Source organism: Lissotriton vulgaris, chromosome 10 (genome assembly GCF_964263255.1).
Source record: "Lissotriton vulgaris chromosome 10, aLisVul1.2, whole genome shotgun sequence".
In the NCBI taxonomy this organism is placed as follows: domain Eukaryota; kingdom Metazoa; phylum Chordata; class Amphibia; order Caudata; family Salamandridae; genus Lissotriton; species Lissotriton vulgaris.
In genome coordinates this window covers 230,286,624-230,309,547 of record NC_141698.1, presented here as the reverse complement: position 1 = coordinate 230,309,547, position 22,924 = coordinate 230,286,624, and positions in this window count along the sequence as shown.

Below are 22,924 nucleotides of genomic sequence, written 5' to 3'. Positions count from 1 at the left end.
GCGCGAAAATTTGAAATCACTGAAAAGCACTGTTTTTTTCAGGTATTGAAATCACTGGAAAACACTGACAAAACACCACCAGAATTTACCCAAAATAGAAACTGAAAACAGGGAAGCCTACACATATTACATCATTCATGACATGGCCAGTGACATCACTGATGACATCTCAAATGACATCACTGATGACATCACTGATGACATCACTGATGATATCACTGATGACATCTCATTTGACATTACTGATCACATCACTGATGATATCATTCATATGATAATACGATGAACCTCTTCAGACTCCAATATAACCTTAGATACAATCAGTGTAAACAGACACTCACAGACTGTCACTCATCCGTGGAGTTACTCACACACCTAGTCAGTCATGCAAAGAATCAATCACATCTCCATTTCCTCAACTATACAGTTATACACACTTTACTTATTCAAACATATACTAACACATATTTACTCTCTTATACAATCCCTGATACAAGTTCTCAATGATCCATACAGCCACTCACACATTCACTGGCTCTTATGCACAGTTATTTATATATGTCAACTCTCACATGTACTGTGTTTTACATATGTATTTACTTTGACATGTAGCACTGAGATATCCATTCACTCACCAATACACTCATGCACACAGTCAACCGCCCATACAGCTGTTTCCACATGCACTTTTGAACCCATACATCTAGTGAATCAACTGCTCACACATCTATGCACAGAGTTATACACCTCCGAGCCACCCACACACACACTCAGTCTCCCATACAAATACTTGGGCAACCAATCAATAACCCATATAGTTACTCATTTAGCTACTTATCAACACATGCAACAGTTTACAGAACAACAAACATAATGATGCACAAATTAAGACAGTTTAGTCACTAACCCATGCACTCAGTGAGACACATTTAATCACTCACTCATACAGTCAGTCATGCACCTACTAAATCCTTCATCCAGACACTTATACATCCACTCATTCTTCAATATGTAAGACATATTTTAACTTTACAGAAACATACAGTCACTGGATGTTGTCATCAGTGATGTCATCAGTGATGTCATTTGAGATGTCATCAGTGATGTCATCAGTGATGTCACTGACCATGTCATGAATGATGTAATATGTGACATCATCAGCAGTGGATTGCGGGTGCGCGATATATAGTTAGTGCAACTAACTATATATGGAATTTCAATGGTTTTATGCGAGTAAAATAAGGTTTTGTAAATGCTAATCCCTAACTATATATGGTCTATAACCTATGGTTTTTTCAGTGAATTTTTAAGGTTTTGTAAATGCTAATTCCTAACTATATATTCTCTATAACCTATGGTTTTTTCATTGAATTTCAATGGTTTTTTGAAAGAAAATATCTGTAGCTGTAAAATGTATTCTTCTTTAAATCTTAAAATATATTTTACATGTTTTTAATAAATTTTTTAAAAATATATTTTTTTGTTCCGCTCCCAGTCCGCGAACCGGTCAGCTTCCCGTTAGCTCATTTTAAAGCCGCGACTCGGTCCGCGAACCGGTAAACGTTCTTTTAGCGTAACTGTTACGTTAGAATGACGTTTTGCGTTGTCGCGTAATACGTCATCGGACGCGCCAAGTTAGCGGACCCGGAAGCGGACCGGAAAGCGGCGCAAAGCGCGAAACGTAAACACAGCAGGTCATGTGACTCGGTAATAACACTTTTCATTGGTTCATTTCACTTTTGGTTTCCTAATGATGTAATACTAGGTCATGTGATCTAAAATTAACACTTTTCATTGGTTTAGAACTTTTGCTTTTCCCAAATGATGAAAACCCCTCCTTCTTTCCTCACTCTGACTTTCATCTTGGTGAGAGAAAGACCCTTTTACATTCTAGAGAAATGGCTTCAGTTGTTGCTTCTGCTAGTGTTCCCCCACCACCACCTCCACCTCCTCATGGAAAGAAAGGACCATCTGCTCAACCAATCTTTGAAGAAGAGGAAGATCAGGAAGAGGAGGAAGAGCCTGAGTTTTTGCCAGAGGAGCCCAGGAGGTACAACAGAAAGGAAAACTTCATCTGGCAATTTTTTTAATTTCCAGCAGGGCAAAAGAAAGTCAATGCAAGATATGTCTTTTGCCGTATTTGCGATGAACGCCTTTCAAGGGGGACGGACAAAAAATATAGTTTTGGAAATTTTACAATGCACAGGCACATGAGTAGGTGGCACCCAAATAATTATAGTGCTGCTCAGCTTCGCGACGAACAGCAAAATCCCCCGGCAATGGCGAGAAGATCTGTCGTGCCAGAAGTATCGGGACCAGAGGCGAGGGAGTTGATCCCGAACATTCAAATGGACATGGGGGAAGTAAAACAAGTGTGCGTGTGGTGCAACCAATTATTATGCTACAGAGAAAGTAGCATTACTCTTATAATAAAAGCAATCAAAAATCATGTATGCCCGAAACGCCCCAAAAAATAAATTCTTCTTTTTTTTGTTGCTCCTGTTGAGCCCTCTTCAATGAATCATTTTTGTTTCCCCCCTCCCCCCAAAAAACAAAAAAATTACAAAATGTTCAGAAAAAAACAAAAAAATATAAAAAATGTTCAGAAAAATAATAAAAAAAATTTAAAACAACAAAAACCAAAAAAAAAGTTCTTTTCAGAACTACCTCCCCATTATAAAAAAAAATTGGTAGAATTATACATGTTAAATGGTTTATTTTTGCTGTTCTCAGAATGTATCAAATTTCACTTAAATCAGTGACTTGAAGATATTCATCATGTAACAGCGGGGAAAAAAACCCACAATCAAAATGATTGTGTTTAAAAAACCCATACAACCTAAGAAATCTGAATTCAAAACTCCTTAAAATTAACTTACTTTCAATTACGTCGAAGGATGTCCTATGAACAGCGTCCACTCTGTTGTGCTATAAATATTTTCAGCCCGCCACTTTCTGAAAGAAAACCTCCATCGTTTTGAAAAATATGTTACATACAAGAAAAGACTTCTCACATTCCACCACATGTTTCCACTTGGCCAAATCATGTTGCAGCGATTCACAAGTCTTGTAATTCTTCCAATCAAATACCGTCATTTTCTATTTTCGCAACTTTCAAAAAGAAAACATTTGAGATTATTTTCACAATCCTGGACTACTAATATCTTACCCTTCTTTGTCACTCATGTTCTCCTTTTCCTATGACACTGATACTGCTTACTATGAAGCAGACTTACTTGCATCAGGTTTATATAGTTGGATTTTTAAATTGACATTATAATTAAAAGTTTTGGACCAATAATCTAGACAGCATTGCAGACTTACATTCCCTCTACTTGATGAACCTTTTGCAATTCCTCACAGGAAATCCCGAGATTCTTTCTTTAAAATTTTGGTTTTAAAAACACCAGGTAAGAATTTTTAAGGTCAAACAGCATTTTTTTTTTTAAAGTTACAACGGAATCATTGCAGAATGACCAGCCGTTTCGAGACTTTAAATAAGCTGTATAATGTCCTGATGTTGTTGAAGGACCATCGTGATAGATAATTGCTACAGTTACAAAAGTCCTTCCTGATATTGACAGCTGAGAAGCCACAACATTTTTTATTAAAGTTGACAATTTTGATCCATCAGGCCTACATCGTTGGATCATTAAAATGACATACTGGCCATATCTACGTATAAATAATGTTGACATCATTTCAGATTTACATTGGCTACACTCCATGTTGTGATCCGCTGCATTTACTAGCTTATTAAAGGAGACTGATTTACTGTCTGGCAAAGTTAAATATATAAATCTTTCTGAGTCTACACTAGTAGTACTTGATACCATACAGTTCTCGCAGTCATGCTGCCATTGATAAGAAAGCCCAAACAGGTGATCTACATCTACACCCTCATCTTGCAATACATCAAGCATATACATTAAAAACTCCTGACAATATTGCTGATTATTTTCAGAGAAGTCTGTTTGACCTGAACATTCATCTAACAGATAACGAACTTCAGACACACTTTCTACTTTTGTTCGATCAGGGCTACATTTCTCGAAAACAGAATTCAACAAACAGCATAAAATTTGTTCTGAATTCAACAGAATCTGTTCTTTTAAACTCTCTAGTGAAAAGAGAACATTAACCACTACATTTGCATAGCAGTTGACACCAGAACTGTTTTCAAATTGAAAACCGACAACATCTTCAACAGAATCCACTTTCTTTCTGCTAACAATTGTCGGTTCATTGACTTTTGGTCTTTTTGCTACAACCTCCCTACTATTACTGAAATTTCTACGTTTCCAGCCTACCACACGTTTCTCAAACAAAGGATATTGAGGCAAATGTGGCGCATACTCTCTTCTTAACCTATTGTATTCCTTAACACAATCTAGAACCGCACAAATGTTTGTGACATCACAGTCAATCAAGTACAATCCCGATAAAGTTCTAACTCGTGACAATGCCACATATGCCATACCCTCTTTGAACACAGAACTGCCAATATTCACCAATGCACTATCTACACTTAAACCTTGCGATTTATGGATTGTCACCGCATATGCCAAGCAAACAGGAAACTGTTTACGGCGAACATATAAGTCTTTAACAAGCAAAAACCTAGCAGAACAACGACCAATTAGCTGTACTTCCTCAATGCCATCAAATTTAATTTTTAAAAATTCTATTCCATCTCTATTTCTGTATTTCTCAAAATCAACAACATTACCCATTGATCCATTTACCAGACCTCTTTCAACATGTAAATTCCTTCTCAAAATGATTCGGCAATTTAAGCACACATTCAGAGTCTTTTCAAAACCCGCAGTTTTAGATATAGTCTTCTCTAATGAATCCAATTTTGATTTCAAATTCTCTGACAAAATAATTGTTGATCCCATATGCTCTATTTTGTCAATAGCTTCAAGTTTCACAATCTCTTGCTTTTCTAAATTCAAAATTTTGTTGTTGAAGATGGCACATTCTGCAAGAGTTGGCATCAAACATATTCCGGATTTCTTCTCAGTAATTTTCAGAAAAATATTCTCAGGCACAACCTCTTGTTCGGGATATAAATTTGAAAGTAATCGTGCATTTAAAGCTTCTTTTCCATGCTCGGTCACTTTGCCAATTCTAATATCTTGTAGAATATTCTTGTAATCTTCATCCTTCGCCTGACGCATATTTTCATGCAGTTCAGCATAATTGAAGTTTAACCATATATTGACGTTGCCAATGCTCCCTAGGCACTTCCTGGTATCTTCATGCGTAAGTATTTTGAACACAGGTTGACCTTTTACTGGTGTCAGCTGCAGAAGATCTCCGAAAACAATGATGTGTTTGCCACCAAATAACACATCATATGCAGTTTTAAGTACTTCTTGCATTCTCAAATGCACAAAGGCAAGCATGACATTGGAAACCATGCTTACTTCGTCAATGATAAGTAGTTTCATTTTCCTCAAGACTCTTGAAACTTCACAGCAAGCATCCCCAGATAACTTGTGGTATTGTAATTTGTTGTCATGCTCCACTGGCAGCATCAGTAGACGATGCAAAGTAATACCTTTAATGTTATGTGCTGCCAGTCTGAGGTTCCGTGACAATTGTAAGTGGTGTTTTCGACTCGCACGAATATGGTCGAGTCTGGTATCTATGAACCGCAAATGACGAGTTTAGTAAGTGTGCGCAGTTTCGCTGTGCTAACTTAAACCGTTTGTTTGTTATGTGGGTTTTTCATCTGTACCCACGGGTTCCATCTTAGATACGGCATCCATTTTGTCTCTTGCCCTCAAGTAGCCAGCGAACGGACGCTGTCCGCTTCGCGGCCCTGGGACTCCCAAGATATTTGCGGAAGACACATGTCCTTTGTAAGTGTCTTTATGACGAGGGGGATGATACTGTAAGGCAGATGGCCCCGCTCGAGGCTCATCTCGCCGTGCCGGTTTATTGTCTCAGCCGTGCATCTCATTAGGCACGTCCCTTTGATGCCTGTATCTCGTGTTTCCCGATACCTCCCCTTTTACACCCTTTCCGATCTCCCCACTGTCTCCGTCTTCCTCTGCACCTGTCCTTGTTCCTATTTCGATCTGTTTTACTGCCGATTGGAATGCACTAATGTTGGGAAGATGGTTTTTTACAGTTGGGAACCGCCAAATGTTTCCGCACTTATGTTCCGGACCTTATGTGTATCAAAGTGACCGAAGCGACCCCTCTGGGGGATAATGGTGGGAACCGGGTTGTAAACCTTTGTGTACCATGTTGTCCTATGGGTAAAAACTGTATAAAAGGAGCGATCCACAGAACCAATTTGAAGCAGTCTCCCCAAGTTGCACGAGTTGTACTTGTCGTGATATCTGTGTTCCCTGCAGCAAATAAACCTTGAATCTTTGACGCCGAAGGAAGTGTCCCGTGTCTCTGTCATTCGTACGCCGGAGCAGGTTACCCACGAAGGTTTCAGGTGTTGTGCCCTGGCACCGCTGGGTCTTAAAGAACCCAGTCCTTCAGTTGGCGCCCAACTGGGGCTGCATCAGTGGTACCGGTCCAAGCCCGACGATCGTGAGGAACTTCGTGTGAAATCTCCGAGGGAAGGTGCACTCCGCTTCATCGATCCTGTTGTCGAAACAAGTGGCCCGAAGACTTTTCCCGCGAAGATTCCCGCCTCCTGACGGCTGCGATGGACTGCTGCCCTGACTGTAGACCTGTTTTGGCGCCTGGCGTAGACCTTGGTAGAGCGAGACGATTGACGGGCCTTCCTGGAGACGCCATCGATCTTTGAGTTAAGTATTTGTGGGTCGCTCCCAGAGTTTTTGGTTGTGGTTACTTAGTGGTTGCATGGTTCCATTGCATTTGTAGTTCTTGGTACTTTGTTGTGTTGTTTGACGACTGCAGCCGCCAAAAACCAAGGGTTTTGTTCTTTGCTGGGACTTGGTAAATCCCGTAACCCTTGACGTTTGTGAAACTCGGCTAGTGTGCAAGATGCCTGGTCGTAGTACTTTGTTTAGTTGTTTCAGACCTTGTGGTACGGATTCCCGACTGGAGGACTCGTGTCCGATACCTCCGGTTGGAACTCCCACTTATGAACTGTACAGCAAACATGGGCTAGGCCCGATTACTTTTAATGAATACTGGATCAAATATACGAAGAAGGACGGTGACCTTCGCTGGCCACCACATGGTAGCTTCGAGGCCCCGATCTTAGATAATCTAGAGGTTAAATTGTTCGCGAAAAAGTCAAGGCCGGCCATGTTTGATGCCTTTCGGTTGTGGCGCAAAGAAGCCCGACAGAAAGAAATCAGACAGACTAAGCGAAATCAGAGAGATAGTGCTGGTACCATTGTAAAGAAAGCAGAGCAGTTTCAGCATGATAAGGAGGTTAGGGAAAAGGAAGTGTTTGACAGATTACAGCGTATGACTATAGATAAATGTTATCCTGCTTTGCCTACGGAGCCGGAAAAGAAGGATGAGTCAGTTGAGGATCCTTTAATGTCCTATCTTATGAAATCGCCACCTCCGTACGTACAGGGTACCACAGCCCCTGTGATTCCCCCTGTACCTGTTCCTGCACCTATTCTTCCTTTGCCTGTTCCTCAACCTGCACCCGTTCTTCCGACTGTTCCTGCTCCTTCGTCTGTTGCTATTCCTACTGCTCCTCCGCTTCCACATACTCCTGCTCCCGCTACTGCTCCTGCTCTATTAACCCCTGCTGTTGTTTCTGTTTCTACTCCTTCACTTGTTAGTCCTGTGTCCTATACTTCTCCCTCTACTCGTAGTCGTAATTCCCCTCTTGCGGCTAGCTTCTTTCATTCGCTCGGACCTGTTCTTGGGTCCGCTGGTTCAGATGGTCCTCAGAGACGTAGTCAGCTTCCAGGTAACAGAGAACGTGCTTCGCTATATAATATGGCGATGGGTTGGATGACGCACCCCCTTAGAAATCCACCCCGTATTGTACTCGACACGTTTTGTCAGTTCAATATACCAACCCAGAGATTTGTGTTCGAGGAAATGTGCAAGGTCCTTCGCGATCAGATATCGGCCGACGCACCTGATGAGGTGCTGACCGCGTTGTCTGATTTACAGCTTCAGTTTTCGGCTGGACTGATAGTGGATACCAACGTTCGACGAGCCGTTGAACGGTTGCTATCTTTTCGTCCCACTCCTATACCTCACGCCTTGTTTGTTGAGGATATTGAAAGACAGCCAGACGAGTCTGGTCAATTTCCTATGCGAGAAGTTCCACCAGTATGGATGCCTGGTAACCCAGCAGCAAACCCTCCGATTTTGCCTTTCTTCCAGAGAATATGGATACATCTCCCATGGAAACGCTCGGAAGTATTACAGGTGAAGCAATCTTTGCCTGACCCACGCAAAAATCCTACAGGGTATTACAAAGAATTATCGCAGCTCGTAGATGCTACGGTAATGAATCTTGCCGATATCGATATGTTGTTCGGCAATGTCGTACCGCAACCGGTATGGGCTAAGATTCGCCATGAAAACCATCCGAATTAATTGGGTGGTGCTTGGGCTGCCATTGTAGCGGCAGATGCCGGACAAACGGCTGCTGCTAAACCCGACCAGCTGATTGTTGATCTTCCTCAAAGAATTATAACATTAATGAAAACTCTTATGCCAGCTATGAGGGTAAATTGGGACAAATTGTCAGCTTGTAAGCAAAAGAAGGACGAGAGTGTTTCCGACTTCTTTACGAGGTTCGAGGAAGCATTCATCGACCATAGTGGTCAGGATATGAGCACTGAGGGTGGTCAAAGGTTGTTCGTGGATAAATTTGTTTCGAACTTATTGCCCGATTTGAGCAATAAATTGAAGAATTCAGAAAGTGCATGGGCCGTTTCTACCTCAGCTCAGATATTGGCTACGGCACAATATTATGAGAACAGAGAGAAAGAAGAGAATGACCGTGCTGATAAAAAGACGAAAGAGCTAAAAACTAAAGTGCTGCTTCAGCAAGCGTATCCTCCACGTTCGAATCAGAATAATTCGCAACAAAATAGATCGCAGCCGCAATCGAACCGATCCCAAACTCGTAATGACTCCTCTTCCCAAAGATCCTCGTTAGGGTACAATCAATGTGCTTATTGTAGACAAGAGGGTCACATTAAATTCAATTGTCCTGTTCTAAATGAACGTAATAGTGGTAACTCATCTAGAGGAGGTCGTGGTGGTTTGCAGCAGGCACCACGTGGTAGAGGTCGCGGTGCTCAGAACGATCGTTCAGATAACTCATCCAATTCCGATAATTGTTTTGATCAACGTGGATCGTCGCAAGGACGATCCGCGCAGTACAATGTAGACGATTATTACGTCGATCAGGGAACTGACGACAGTAATTACTAGGACAGCCATAGACAAGGAGAGGGAGTGGTATCAGTTCCGGTTGATCAGAGAGGGCCTTACGTCGCAGTTGCTACATCGGGCGTCGTTGAGCCTTTTCTGTTGGACACTGGTGCAGCGAAAAGTTCCATTAAGCATTCGAAACTCCCTGGCGCACCTTTGTCTGGCTTAACAAATGTTTCCGTTGGATTCTCTGGCGCCCCTGTTAGCAATCCAGTTTCGTGCCCATTGCCCCTTAAAATTGGGCCTCGTGAACTCGAAGCTCCGTTGATTTTAACCACAGGTTGTGGTGAAAATCTTTTGGGCCTGGATTTGCTCAAACGTTTGTATGCGACTTTGTATTGTTCTCCCGCGGGTGTAAAGCTTACGTTGGGAGAGAGGGTTGTCTCTCCCATGTACTTGTCTCTCGATAAGCTTCCACCGGAATTGAGTTCTCTTCCTGCGTCTTTGTGGGCGACAGGTCCCAACGATGTGGGCCTACTTGATATCTCCCCATATGTTGTTCAGTTGAAATCTAATGTGCGATTGCCACGTATTCCCCAATATCGTATCTCCCTTGATGGTGAACGAGCACTGTTAGCGATCATCTATGATTTGATCGAGAAAGATGTTATTGAAGAGACTCGGGGAAACGTGTGCAATAGTCCTGTACTGCCCATTCTAAAACGTACTGATCCTTCGAAACCACCTGTTTATCGCTTTGTTATCGATTTACGGGAGGTGAATAAAATTGTGGTTCCTCAATTCCCTGTTGTGCCTGACATCACGGCGCTACTGACTCTGATTCCAGCTTCTGCATCGTGGTTTTCGGTGATTGACTTGAAGAATGCGTTCTTCAGCATCCCGATTGCAGAAGAGAGCAGAGACCTTTTCGGTTTCTCTCTCGGTGGACGCAGCTTCCGGTTCAAACGCGCTCCTCAGGGCTACTGTGAAAGTCCATCAATTTACAGTCAAGCCTTGAAGGGTCAACTGGATGCGTTTAGGTTGCCGGCTGGTGCGGCCTTAATCCAATACGTCGATGACCTATTGGTAGCTGCTGATACTCAGGACATTTGCAAAATTGCTACGGTGTCGTTGCTGCAACATCTCTGTGAGTTGAATCATAAGGTGTCCCCTTCTAAACTCCAATATTGTTGTCAAGAAGTAACCTATCTAGGTCACTTATTGTCAAAGGAGGGAAGGAGGTTGACCCCAGAGAGGATTGCAGCAATTGCGCGCATGGCTGTGCCAACAACCCAAAGAGATGTGCGTGCCTTTCTAGGTATTACGTCGTACTGCAGGCAATGGATTCCAAATTTTTCATTGCTAGCGAAACCATTAGTGGCTCTTACGTGCAAGGATGTCTCGACTCCTTTACCATGGACGGAAGAATGTCAGAAAAGTTTTTCTGAACTGCTTGATTCATTGTGTTCAGCTCCTGTGTTAGGTACCCCTGACTATAGCAAGCCGTTTACATTATATGTTCACGAGAGAGAAGGTTGTGCTTTGAGTGTCTTAACGCAACCTTTTGGTGGTAAGCAACGTCCATGTGCATATTTTTCCTCGACCTTGGACCCGGTAGCTAGAGCATTGCCGAGTTGTTTGAGAGCAACAGCGGCAGCCGCGGTCTCCATCCGACAATCAGCAGGATTGGTCATGGATAATATGCTTACGGTGATGGTTCCGCACGCAGTCGATACTCTCTTGAATCGTACGAAAACTCAGCACTTGACGAGTGCGAGGTTGTCTGGGTATGAGTTGACGCTGTTGGCAAGCCACATTCAAATAAAACGTTGTAATGTTCTGAACCCGGCAACTTTGTTACCAATTAGCACAGAGTCAGATGAAGTAGCAGAACATGATTGTTACTTGAGGACTGAAGAAGAAACAAAAGGTCGAGTGGACCTTAAAAACACCCCATTGGAAGATCCGGATGGTACACTGTATGTGGATGGGTCATGCTTTAAGTTGCCGAATGGCGATGTGACTACTGCTTATGCTGTTGTAACGTTGAATACTGTTGTTGAGACTGCAAGATTAAATCAGAATTCTGCCCAAGCTGCAGAGCTGATTGCTCTTACTAGAGCGTGTGTGTTAGCGAAAGGGAAACGTGTGAATGTGTTTACCGACAGCCAATATGCATTTGGCGTCGCACATAGTTTTGGACGATTGTGGAGAGAGAGAGGTTTCTTGACGTCGCATGGTACGAAGATTCAGCATGGACAGCTTGTGAATGATCTCTTGGATGCATTGACGTTGCCTAAGCAAGTAGCGATTGTTAAATGTAGTGCGCATCGTAAGGTGACGGATGATGTTGGTCGTGGTAATGCGTTTGCGGATGAGACTGCTAAGGAGACTGCCCGGAACCTTAGCACTCGAATGTATGTGACGAGTTCGGTTAGGTGGCCTACAGAATCGAGTATGTGTGAGGACACTATCGAGAGTGTGAAAGCAATTCAGAATGAGGCCACCGACACTGAAAAGACGAAGTGGAAAGAAAGTACGGGAAAGTTGGATGCGAATGGTTGTTGGATTGATTTGTCAGATCAGAAAAGATGGATGTTACCGGATGCGTATGTGCTGGCTGTTGTGACAATGGCGCATGGGTTAGCACATATTAGCACGAAAGGTATTTGCAAATTGCTGTCTCCTGTATGGAAGAATGATGGTATCACGAAGTGTGCTGAACGTCTGGTGAAGAATTGTATGGTGTGTATGATGTACAATCCTGGCAAAGGAACCCCAACTCCTCCTGGCAGTTTTGCTCCCCCTTCATGTCCCTTTGAGGTGATTCAATTGGACTTCATCCATATGGAGCGATGCAATAACCTGAAATACGTTTTAGTCGTGGTTTGCGCATTCTCCCGATGGATCGAGGCTTATCCTCTCAAAGACAATACTGCTTTGTCTACTGCGAAAATCCTACTGAAGGAATACTTTTCTCGGTATGGAATGCCTAGAGTCGTGTGGTCAGATAACGGAAGTGAGTTTGTGGGTAGTGTGATGAAGAGTGTGTGTAAGGGCCTTGGAATTAATCAGAAATTCCACAGCGCCAATCATCCCCAGTCAGCTGGTTTGGTTGAAGGGTATAACGGCACCCTTAAACTAAAGTTAGCGAAGATTCAGGCTACGACTGGTCTTTCGTGGCCTGACGCTTTACCTTTAGCATTACTGTCAACTAGGGCGACTGTACACTCCCGAGTAGGGCTTAGTCCCTACGAAATAGTGTTCGGTCGTCCTGCGAATGTGTGGGGGGTTCCTAGGCCAGGTATTTTCTGTGATCTTGAGTATCCAATGTTGATCGATTATCTTCATGACTTGACTGCTAAACTGAGGTTAATTCACCAACAGGTTCACGAAGCATTGCCGACGCAGACGGAGGGTCCAGGCCACCAGCTCCAGCCCGGAGATTGGGTGGTGACGCAGAACTTTTCGCGCAAGAACAACTTGGACCCGAGGTTCACCGGACCCTACCAGGTCCTCCTTGCCACGAGAACTGCAGTTCGTCTTGAGGGGCGGAAGAATTGGGTGCACGCCACCCACACGAAGAAAGTCCCCATCCCGTTGCCAGCAGACTCGTGGGTGAGGAAAGGCATTGCATCAACTGAAACCGAAGGATTGCCGGCGTTTGTACCTTTCAGCGACGCACAACCTGTCGGAGAATCCTCAGTGCAGCAGAGAGACACTGTTGAACAATTGTCAGCAAAAGACTCAAGACCAAAACATTCAGCTGATCAACAGGACGCTGTCCCTTCAACGGATCCTTTGTTTGACGAACAGACACGTCCTGGGAAAACTCGATACTTTTTGCGATCTAGCACTAAAGATAAAAGATCCTGCTTTGCTGTATTGACAACTGCATTATCCCGTTTTCCGTGATCAGTTTTGAACATTCGTACCATTGTGATTATTTTGTACATATTCATTGAGCTTCGTTCCTTACACTTTTTGCTTCCACAGCTGAGAGACATTGTTTTTGTATACATATATATTGTGCATTAAAGGCCGTAGGGCCGCGCGCGTACTTCCTTCTGGATAGTAGGTTTTGACGCTAGGTTAAAGACCGTCGGTTCCTGGGAACTCCTAGGGATTGACTATTGCTACACAGAACGAAGTGCGTCAAGAAACGTTGCGGACGGTCATAGGGAATGGCATTCTTGAAGTTGAAGGATTTGGAAGGAGCTCAGGCTCATAGATTCAAGCTGCAGCAACTCAGTCGTACCAAATGTTTTATATTCCAAATATTTGTATTGTTTTTGACTGCTTCTGCATTATTGGCGGGTGGGGTGTATTACACGGTGTCTTACTTCTTACCTCCTGCTACACCTACTCCTACCCCTGACCCTAAACTTACCTCCACTGCATCTCCCCATTCTTTCCATATCTTACCCGAACACGAACAGGCTAGACGTGCAGAATTCCGCAACAATTCCTTTATTCAGCTCCTCCATCAGCATCAGTTAGTGGTTAACACTACTAATTGTTGGGTGTGTGGGTTGATGCCACATACTACGGATAAGGGAATTCCATATCTGGTGTTACCGTATAGTTCCCAAGGGTCTGCTCGAGCATTTCAGACAATGTTTCGAAGCGCACTGGGTTTCCACCCCATTCGAGAACCACGTTCCCCCTACTCTGGTCCTACCTCGTATCAAAAACCTTTGTCGATAGCAATAGAGGACCTAGATAGCGATATCTATGATCCCTCGCTTATTCCCGAAGAAGAGGTACACGCCTATAGGGTCCTAAGTAGAGGCGAATATAGTGTGTTCACCAGTGAAAAGCAGCTTAAAAGCTCGCCTCCGATATGGGTCGTACCCCACATTGGTAATTTTTGTCTCATGGGTCGTGGCCGAAGATCGCAAGCCTGACTTGGAGCGAGTGCTTGCACTGAAAATTACATCCTGCCGATGGTCTCGTCCCCTGTGTTTCTGGCTGCCAAGGGTACATACTTTATCTGCCATGATCGTGCATACGCATGGTTGCCCGCTGACTTCATGGGCTCATGCTTCATTGCAAATCTGTTGCCTCCGACGTTCACTGTAGATGCCGATTATCATAAGACTAGAGTTGTGCGAGGCGTAATTAGCGAAGAGGATACTGCCGGTCAAGAGGCAGGAGACTTTTTTAAGGGTTTCCTCCCGTTTTGGGGACCTATGGTTAATAGTAGGAACCTGAGACAGTTGACTCGAGTGGTAGAATCGACTGCTAATATTACTGCCAGTGCCCTTGGTAATATCACCACTGAACTTCAGGCGGACAGGCTTATGACGTTACAAAACCGTATGGTTTTAGATGTTATCTTAGCAGATCGAGGTGGGGTATGTAAGGTGATCCATTCGAGCTGCTGCATTTTCATTCCAGATAACGCCCCAACTGTCTATCAAGCCATCTCGAAGTTGCATAAGATCTCCGAATCCATACACGTGGATGTAGGGGATTGGACGCTACTTGGATGGTTTTGGGGCCTGATGTCGACTTGGGGTTGGAAGATTCTGATGATCATCGGAGTCGTTGTGGCGTTCCTGTTCACGTGTTGCCTTTGTGTGCAGTGCGGTCCTGCCTTATGTGGCCTCTGTGCTACAACGTGCATGAGACAGCCACCTGTTACCAAGGGGACTCGGTTGGACAGAGCTATGCTACAGCAACATCTCGATGGTCTGATGAATATCGAATATGATTCCGACTAGTGCTTGCCTACATGAGGGCAAAAGGAGCGTCTGAGGTTCCGTGACAATTGTAAGTGGTGTTTTCGACTCGCACAATATGGTCGAGTCTGGTATCTATGAACCGCAAATGACGAGTTTAGTAAGTGTGCGCAGTTTTGCTGTGCTAACTTAAACCGTTTGTTTGTTATGTGGGTTTTTCATCTGTACCCACGGGTTCCATCTTAGATACGGCATCCATTTTGTCTCTTGCCCTCAAGTAGCCAGCGAACGGACGCTGTCTGCTTCGCGACCCTGGGACTCCCAAGATATTTGCGGAAGACACATGTCCTTTGTAAGTGTCTTTATGACGAGGGGGATGATACTGTAAGGCAGATGGCCCCACTCGAGGCTCATCTCGCCGTGCCGGTTTATTGTCTCAGCCGTGCATCTCATTAGGCACGTCCCTTTGATGCCTGTATCTCGTGTTTCCCGATACCTCCCCTTTTACACCCTTTCCGATCTCCCCACTGTCTCCGTCTTCCTCTGCACCTGTCCTTGTTCCTATTTCGATCTGTTTTACTGCCGATTGGAATGCACTAATGTTGGGAAGATGGTTTTTTACAGTTGGGAACCGCCAAATGTTTCCGCACTTATGTTCCGGACCTTATGTGTATCAAAGTGACCGAAGCGACCCCTCTGGGGGATAATGGTGGGAACCGGGTTGTAAACCTTTGTGTACCATGTTGTCCTATGGGTAAAAACTGTATAAAAGGAGCGATCCACAGAACCAATTTGAAGCAGTCTCCCCAAGTTGCACGAGTTGTACTTGTCGTGATATCTGTGTTCCCTGCAGCAAATAAACCTTGAATCTTTGACGCCGAAGGAAGTGTCCCGTGTCTCTGTCATTCGTACGCCGGAGCAGGTTACCCACGAAGGTTTCAGGTGTTGTGCCCTGGCACCGCTGGGTCTTAAAGAACCCAGTCCTTCAAGTCCAGTAGGAGCGGTGAGAACACAAGACAGCGATGACTCAGTCCTTTCCTGCAAATAACAAGAAATTGCTTTAATGAGGAAACTTTTTCCAGTTCCCGCTTCTCCACTCACGTACAGTCGGACAGGCTTCAACGATGTACATGAGCACTCTTTCTTCTCATGACTTAATCCATGCTCAATTTGCTTGGTAACTTCATCATATATTTTCCTCTGCTCAACGTTGAGTTGTTTTTCCAAGTCTTCTAAGTTAACTGAATCCTCCTGAGCATGTGCCATGGCTCTTTCCACTTCATTCATAGCAGTGGCAGCTTCATTTTCGATAATAGGTCCTCCAAGTGGATCTTGACTCAATGAAACAGAACTCTGACTGTCCTGAGAACTGTCTCTGGCAATCTCGGCTGCAATCATTGCATCCTGCTCAATTTCCAAAGTTAGCATTTCTTGATATTTGGGAAAAGCAGGACATTCTATGGTCTCCTTAGCAGCAGTGAAAGAGTCTTCGTAACAGAGGAAATCTCCAAGCAGTTCCTCTTCTGCACGCCAAGGCTTGAAAAGTTGCAAAAGTGCTAAATAGAAAAACTCCTTTTTTTCTGGAGATTCGCCACTCAATTTTCGATGGTTTACTAATTGGCATTTTCTTTGCTTGACCAGGCATCCCTCACTTCCAATTACAGCATACACTCCTTTCTCAATATCTTCTTTGATGTTCCTCTTGAATATATAATTTTGTAGAACCTCATATAGACAAACATTCTCAAGGTGACTGCTTCGATTTGGATAATATGTATCCAACATGTTGGTCTTCAAAATGTCGGTACTGTTTGGTTCCTTTTCTGCCAAATACTCAATTTCCCGGACAGGTTTTAGAACTCGATTTCGCGTTGCAGCAAGACCAAGACTCGCCCAAACGATACTCCTGGATTTGGCATAGAGACTTGCTGAAGACAATCGATCAGAACATTCGTAAGCTTCGATTTCTCGATGCGACAACATCTTCAGACTGAAACTGTACAACTTCTTGCTGAGGCTCTTTTCATGGGAAATGTCCTCCCACATATCCTTCAGTTCTGTCTTTTCTTTTTTGGTGATGTAAGATGTCACATACCGAGCCACAGCCATACAGTTGTCAGCCACAAACTGTATATCCATGTTAGCATTCCACATGGACAAAATCACTGGGTTGTAGTCGTTGATGTATTTGGACTCTTCGTTCCTTTTCAAATTGTATGTATTTTTGGGTGATTTCCTCGTCACATTATGTCGCAGTGAAGACATCAAACTGTTCACTCTTCCTTTAGAAATCACTGGTCGTGGAAAGTTGAAACGACATTTGGTGTAGAACTTGTCCTTGTTTCTGAATTTACGACGACAGTACTTTCCACAACGATGGCTTTGGAAACGTAGAACTTGTTCTCTTAGGCTTTTCTTCTCCGTTGCGTTTGGAACAGCACACGTAGAATACTGTTCTATGAAATTCATCACTAAGTCATCCGGATCTGTTCCAAATTTAGGTGCATCCTTGATCCACAACAACATATGTATATGAGGAGCACCTCTTGCTTGGTACTCCTTTCTCCAGAAGAAATCCAACACCTCTCCAAGAGGTGGATTCTTCTTATTTGTGATGAAAGACATCATAGCTTCAAATCTATGATTGAAGTACCTGCATACATTCACTGGATCCAAAGAACACAGTTCTCCAGGTGTCTTGAATTCAATGTTTTCAATATTTCCATTTGCCTCTTGTAGAAATTCAAGTAAGTCTTCCCAGCCATACTCGGCACAGCTCAGAGTGAGGAACCATGTCGGAGTTCCTAAGTTCCTCAGCATACATTTTAAATCACCATGACGACGGTACCAGTACTCATTAGTACCACGCTGACACGCCATGAGATTAATTAAGTGAGAATCCAAAATACTGTCTTGGACATTGACTTTATGCATAAAATCACTTGCCGAGATCTTTCGCATCTGTATACCACTTTTTAAGATGTGGTTCACTGCATATGACAGTCCAGACAGATCGCTTTCAAACAGGAGATGAAACAAATAGGGAATGCATTGACAAAACCTAGGATCTTCTGCATACAATCGTAAAGTCCGGTATTCAGACGCAGGAATTTGATGAGGTCGCTCATCATATCTTCCTCCTCGACCTGTGGGAAATAGCTGTGGGAAACACCGAGCTTCCAAACTTTCCTCCCAAACACTAATGGGACTCCCTTTGGCTTGTTTCATTTGAAACAACTCAATAGCATTCCCCATGACTTCCTTGGAATGCAAAGGATGAACACTATAATGTTCATATATTTCTTCACTTTTAGAGGCCTCTACTTTCTCAATTTGGCCAGCACACAAATCGCTATCCTCTTCATCACTTACTTCCTCTTCTGCAACATATACATTCTTATAGTACTTATTATTTTTCTTCAAATACAAAGTTGCCTTTTTGACTTTCCTAACATCCACTAAATCTTGCCATATTTTCTTATTCTTTGTCGGAACCCCATTAACCAAGATAACCAGAGGTTCCTCTTCCACTTTTTCTACTCCAATTGTGTTAATGTTTTTGTTCAAATCTAGAGGCAAATAAACAACTCTTCCCTTTAATCCTCTCTGTAAATCTGCTGGAGGCAACTTCCCTGTCTTTGGCTCCATTCTTACAATAGCCTGAAAGGGATGGATACTTTGAATCAAAATAGATTCATAAGTATTTAAATCCTTCAATTCAGAAGGAATCTCAACCAATTCCAGATTATTATGAACTGCCCTAGCAGGTATCTGGTTTTGCTTTAATTTATTACAACAATAAGTACACACATGTTGATCCGATCCCAAATCAAAATAATTTTCTACCATCAAGTATGTGGCAAAATCCTTCCATTCACTATTATTTTCCCTTTCACTTTTTGCATATAAATCCACTAACTTAGTCTGATTCTTATAATAAGTGATTCGACAACATACACAAGTGAAATTAGGCCTCTCACTTGATTTCATCTGAAACGTGGCAATTTCCTTCTGAAAATTATCTGTACTGGAAACCTGAACATTATCTTCAACATTACCCTCTACTTCTGGGTCAATTTGAACATTCTCATCTCTACTACCAAAGTAACAAAACTCAATTTCTTCACAAATATTCTTCACATCTATTTCAGAACCATGCAAAAGAACAGCACATAATTGTTTAAGCATAATTGCTGGACTCTTAGCATAATACAACATTCTCACTAATTTTCTCACTTTATTATGATGCACTGCTAGCATCCTGAAATGATGAAAAACACTCTGGCATACTCTCCTGGAAAGACAAGCCAGTGAAAGACCACGCAAACCTGTCATTTGTCTCACTCTGCAAGGATCTAAATCTTGCAACAACTTCATTTTCTGCTTCAAACTTTTCTTATTAAATGTCCGTATAAAATCACAAAGCAAATTGATGGAAACCTGTCGCACACTGCAAATAGAACTACACTTCCAAATGTACACAGGACCTTTAGGACGTCTTCCGAAAACCTTATCACTTAGCGCCTCTTCTGTCTCTGTTGTCACAAGTTTTTCTTTTTCAACTGGACAACCATCCTTCACTTCATAAGCTCGACCACTGGTGTCAACTGCAAACACCAAATCATTATCCTGAAAATAACTCTCCTCATTAAAAAATGCCTCACAACTTGAACTATGCATCCATTCTCCGGAAAAAACTTCACAAAAGTTACTACGATTTACTACTCTCTTCCATCTACTTTTTGTTTTGAAATCAGAAATTACCTTGCTTAGTTTCCTAATTCTATTGATTACCAAAATAAACAACTTTCGCCTAATTTCAAAAGCATGATCAATAATTTTCTCTACATTTTTCTTCTTCTTATAAAATGCCGCTTTCTGTTGGCCTTTCTTAATATTTTTTAATAAATTAACTATTATCCTGTTACGGAACATTCGATTTCGAATGTCCCTAAACTGTTGTTTCCTTCTACTATCATGGAGTTATCTCTTCCTCTACCAGTAACATTTTTGATGGGTCTTTCCTTTCCATTTAATTTGCTTTTCTTTTTCTGGACTGAAACATTTTTGAGATAAATACTTTTTTTACTAAAAATATTTCTTAAGAATGATTTTGTGCTCTTACCCGGAGCTTTCTTGGTGTTTTGAAAAGTATTTGGGGAAGAGGACTGCTGCAATAAAAGATCATCCTGCTGTCTTTGACGTTTTCTAGCCTTTCTAATTCGATTTTTCGTTGGCATTTTTCAAGTTAAGAAAAGATCTGCAGTTGAATCTGTGGAAAAATATAATAAAAAATGGTATTAACCACTATTACCAAACAGTAAATGAATAACAGTCATCAAAAACTTAATGCCCTACTTATTATTTAACATAGCAAATCTTTTGCACCAGCACTGCATCACAAAAATGACACACAATGGTACAAAACAGGCATACAACAATCATAAATCTCTCCCTAATATTTTAAATGATTAATTCAGGTAGACGATAAGGTGTGGCCTATCTAAAGGTTTGTTTAGGCCCAGATCTTTGGACTGGGGTGAATGTGTGTCATTGATCCACATTCGGTCCATCACCTGTTTTGTTTGTTTGAGGTGAGGCCAACACATGGTTGCAGATAAGATTTTCACTGAAGAAAACAAAGGAGATAATACATGTGAAGGCCTACCAATGAAGTAAGTCATTATTTGAAATCAATTACATTTCTGGATATGTACTGCTAGAGCTTCATAGGTTGCTTTGGGTCATATTTATAAGGCATATGAGTGTCTATGATGTTATTTTTCCTTTTTAAATGGAAAGCGTTCTTCATGGTGCAAGTTTCTTGTAAATACGCTCCCACTTGCCCTTGGCAAATTTAGATTTTGATTGTGGGAGTTACATAGCCATGTTAATAATGTCCAAACAATGGTGCTAGGGCATTCCAGAAAACGCTTTCATGTGTCTCAAGGACATTTTCAGTCATTTCCTCTTGAATGCAGGTATACAATTGATTTATATGCTGTGTTTAAAAACGAATTTTTGAAATCAATTACATTTCTGGATATCTACTGCTAGAGCTTCATAGGTTGCTTTGGGTCATATTTATAAGGCATATGAGTGTCTATTATGTTATTTTTCCCTTTTTAAATGGAAAGCGTACCTCATGGGGCAAGTTTCTTGTAAATACGCTCCCACTTGCGCTTGGCAAATTTAGATTTTGATTATGGGAGTTACATAGCCATGTTAATAATGTCCCAAAAATGGTGCTAGGGCATTCCAGAACACGCTTTCATGTGTCTCAAGGACATTTTCAGTCATTTCCTCTTGAATGCAGGTATACAATTGATTTATATGCTGTGTTTAAAAACGATTTTTTGAAATCAATTACATTTCTGGATATGTACTGCTAGAGCTTCATAGGTTGTTTTGGGTCATATTTATAAGGCATTTGAGTGTCTATTATGTTATTTTACCCTTTTTAAATGGTGATTATGCCCTTACACCATTTTTGGGACATTATTAACATGCCTATGTAACTCCCATAATCAAAATCTAAATTTGCCAACCGCAAGTGGGAGCGTATTTACAAGAAACGTGCCCCATGAGGTACACTTTCCATTTAAAAAGGGAAAAATAACATAATAGACACTCAAATGCCTTATAAATATGACCCAAAACAACCTATGAAGCTCTAGCAGTAGATATCCAGAAATGTAATTGATTTCAAAAAATCGTTTTTAAACACAGCATATAAATCAATTGTATACCTGCATTCAAGAGGAAATGACTGAAAATGTCCTTGAGACACATGAAAGCGTTTTCTGGAATGCCCTAGCACCATTTTTGGGACATTATTAACATGGCTATGTAACTCCCATAATCAAAATCTAAATTTGCCAAGCGCAAGTGGGAGCGTATTTACAAGAAACTTGCACCATGAAGAACGCTTTCCATTTAAAAAGGAAAAATAACATCATAGACACTCATATGTCTTATAAATATGACCCAAAACAACCTATGAAGCTCTAGCAGTAGATATCCAGAAATGTAATTGATTTCAAAAAATCGGTTTTAAACACAGCATATAAATCAATTGTATACCTGCATTCAAGAGGAAATGACTGAAAATGTCCTTGAGACACATGAAAGCGTTTTCTGGAAGGCCCTAGCACCATTGTTTAGACATTATTTACATGGCTATGTAACTCCCATAATCAAAATCTAAATTTGCCAAGCGCAAGTGGGAGCGTATTTACAAGAAACTTGCACCATGAAGAACGCTTTCTATTTAAAAAGGAAAAATAACATCATAGACACTCATATGTCTTATAAATATGACCCAAAACAACCTATGAAGCTCTAGCAGTACATATCCAGAAATGTAATTGATTTAAAAAAATCGTGTTTAAACACATCATATAAATCAATTGTATACCTGCATTCAAGAGGAAATGACTGAAAATGTCCTTGAGACACATGAAAGCGTTTTCTGGAATGCCCTAGCACCATTGTTTGGACATTATTAACATGGCTATGTAACTCCCATAATCAAAATCTAAATTTGCCAAGCGCAAGTGGGAGCGTATTTACAAGAAACTTGCCCCATGAAGAACGCTTTCCATTTAAAAAGGAAAAATAACATCATAGACACTCATATGCCTTATAAATATGACCCAAAACAACCTATGAAGCTCTAGCAGTACATATCCAGAAATGTAATTGATTTCAAAAAATCGTTTTTAAACACAGCATATAAATCAATTGTATACCTGCATTCAAGAGGAAATGACTGAAAATGTCCTTGAGACACATGAAAGCGTTTTCTGGAATGCCCTAGCACCATTTTTTGGACATTATTAACATGGCTATGTAACTCCCATAATCAAAATCTAAATTTGCCAAGCACAGGTGGGAGCGTATTTACAAGACACTTGCCCCATGAGGAATGCTTTCCATTTAAA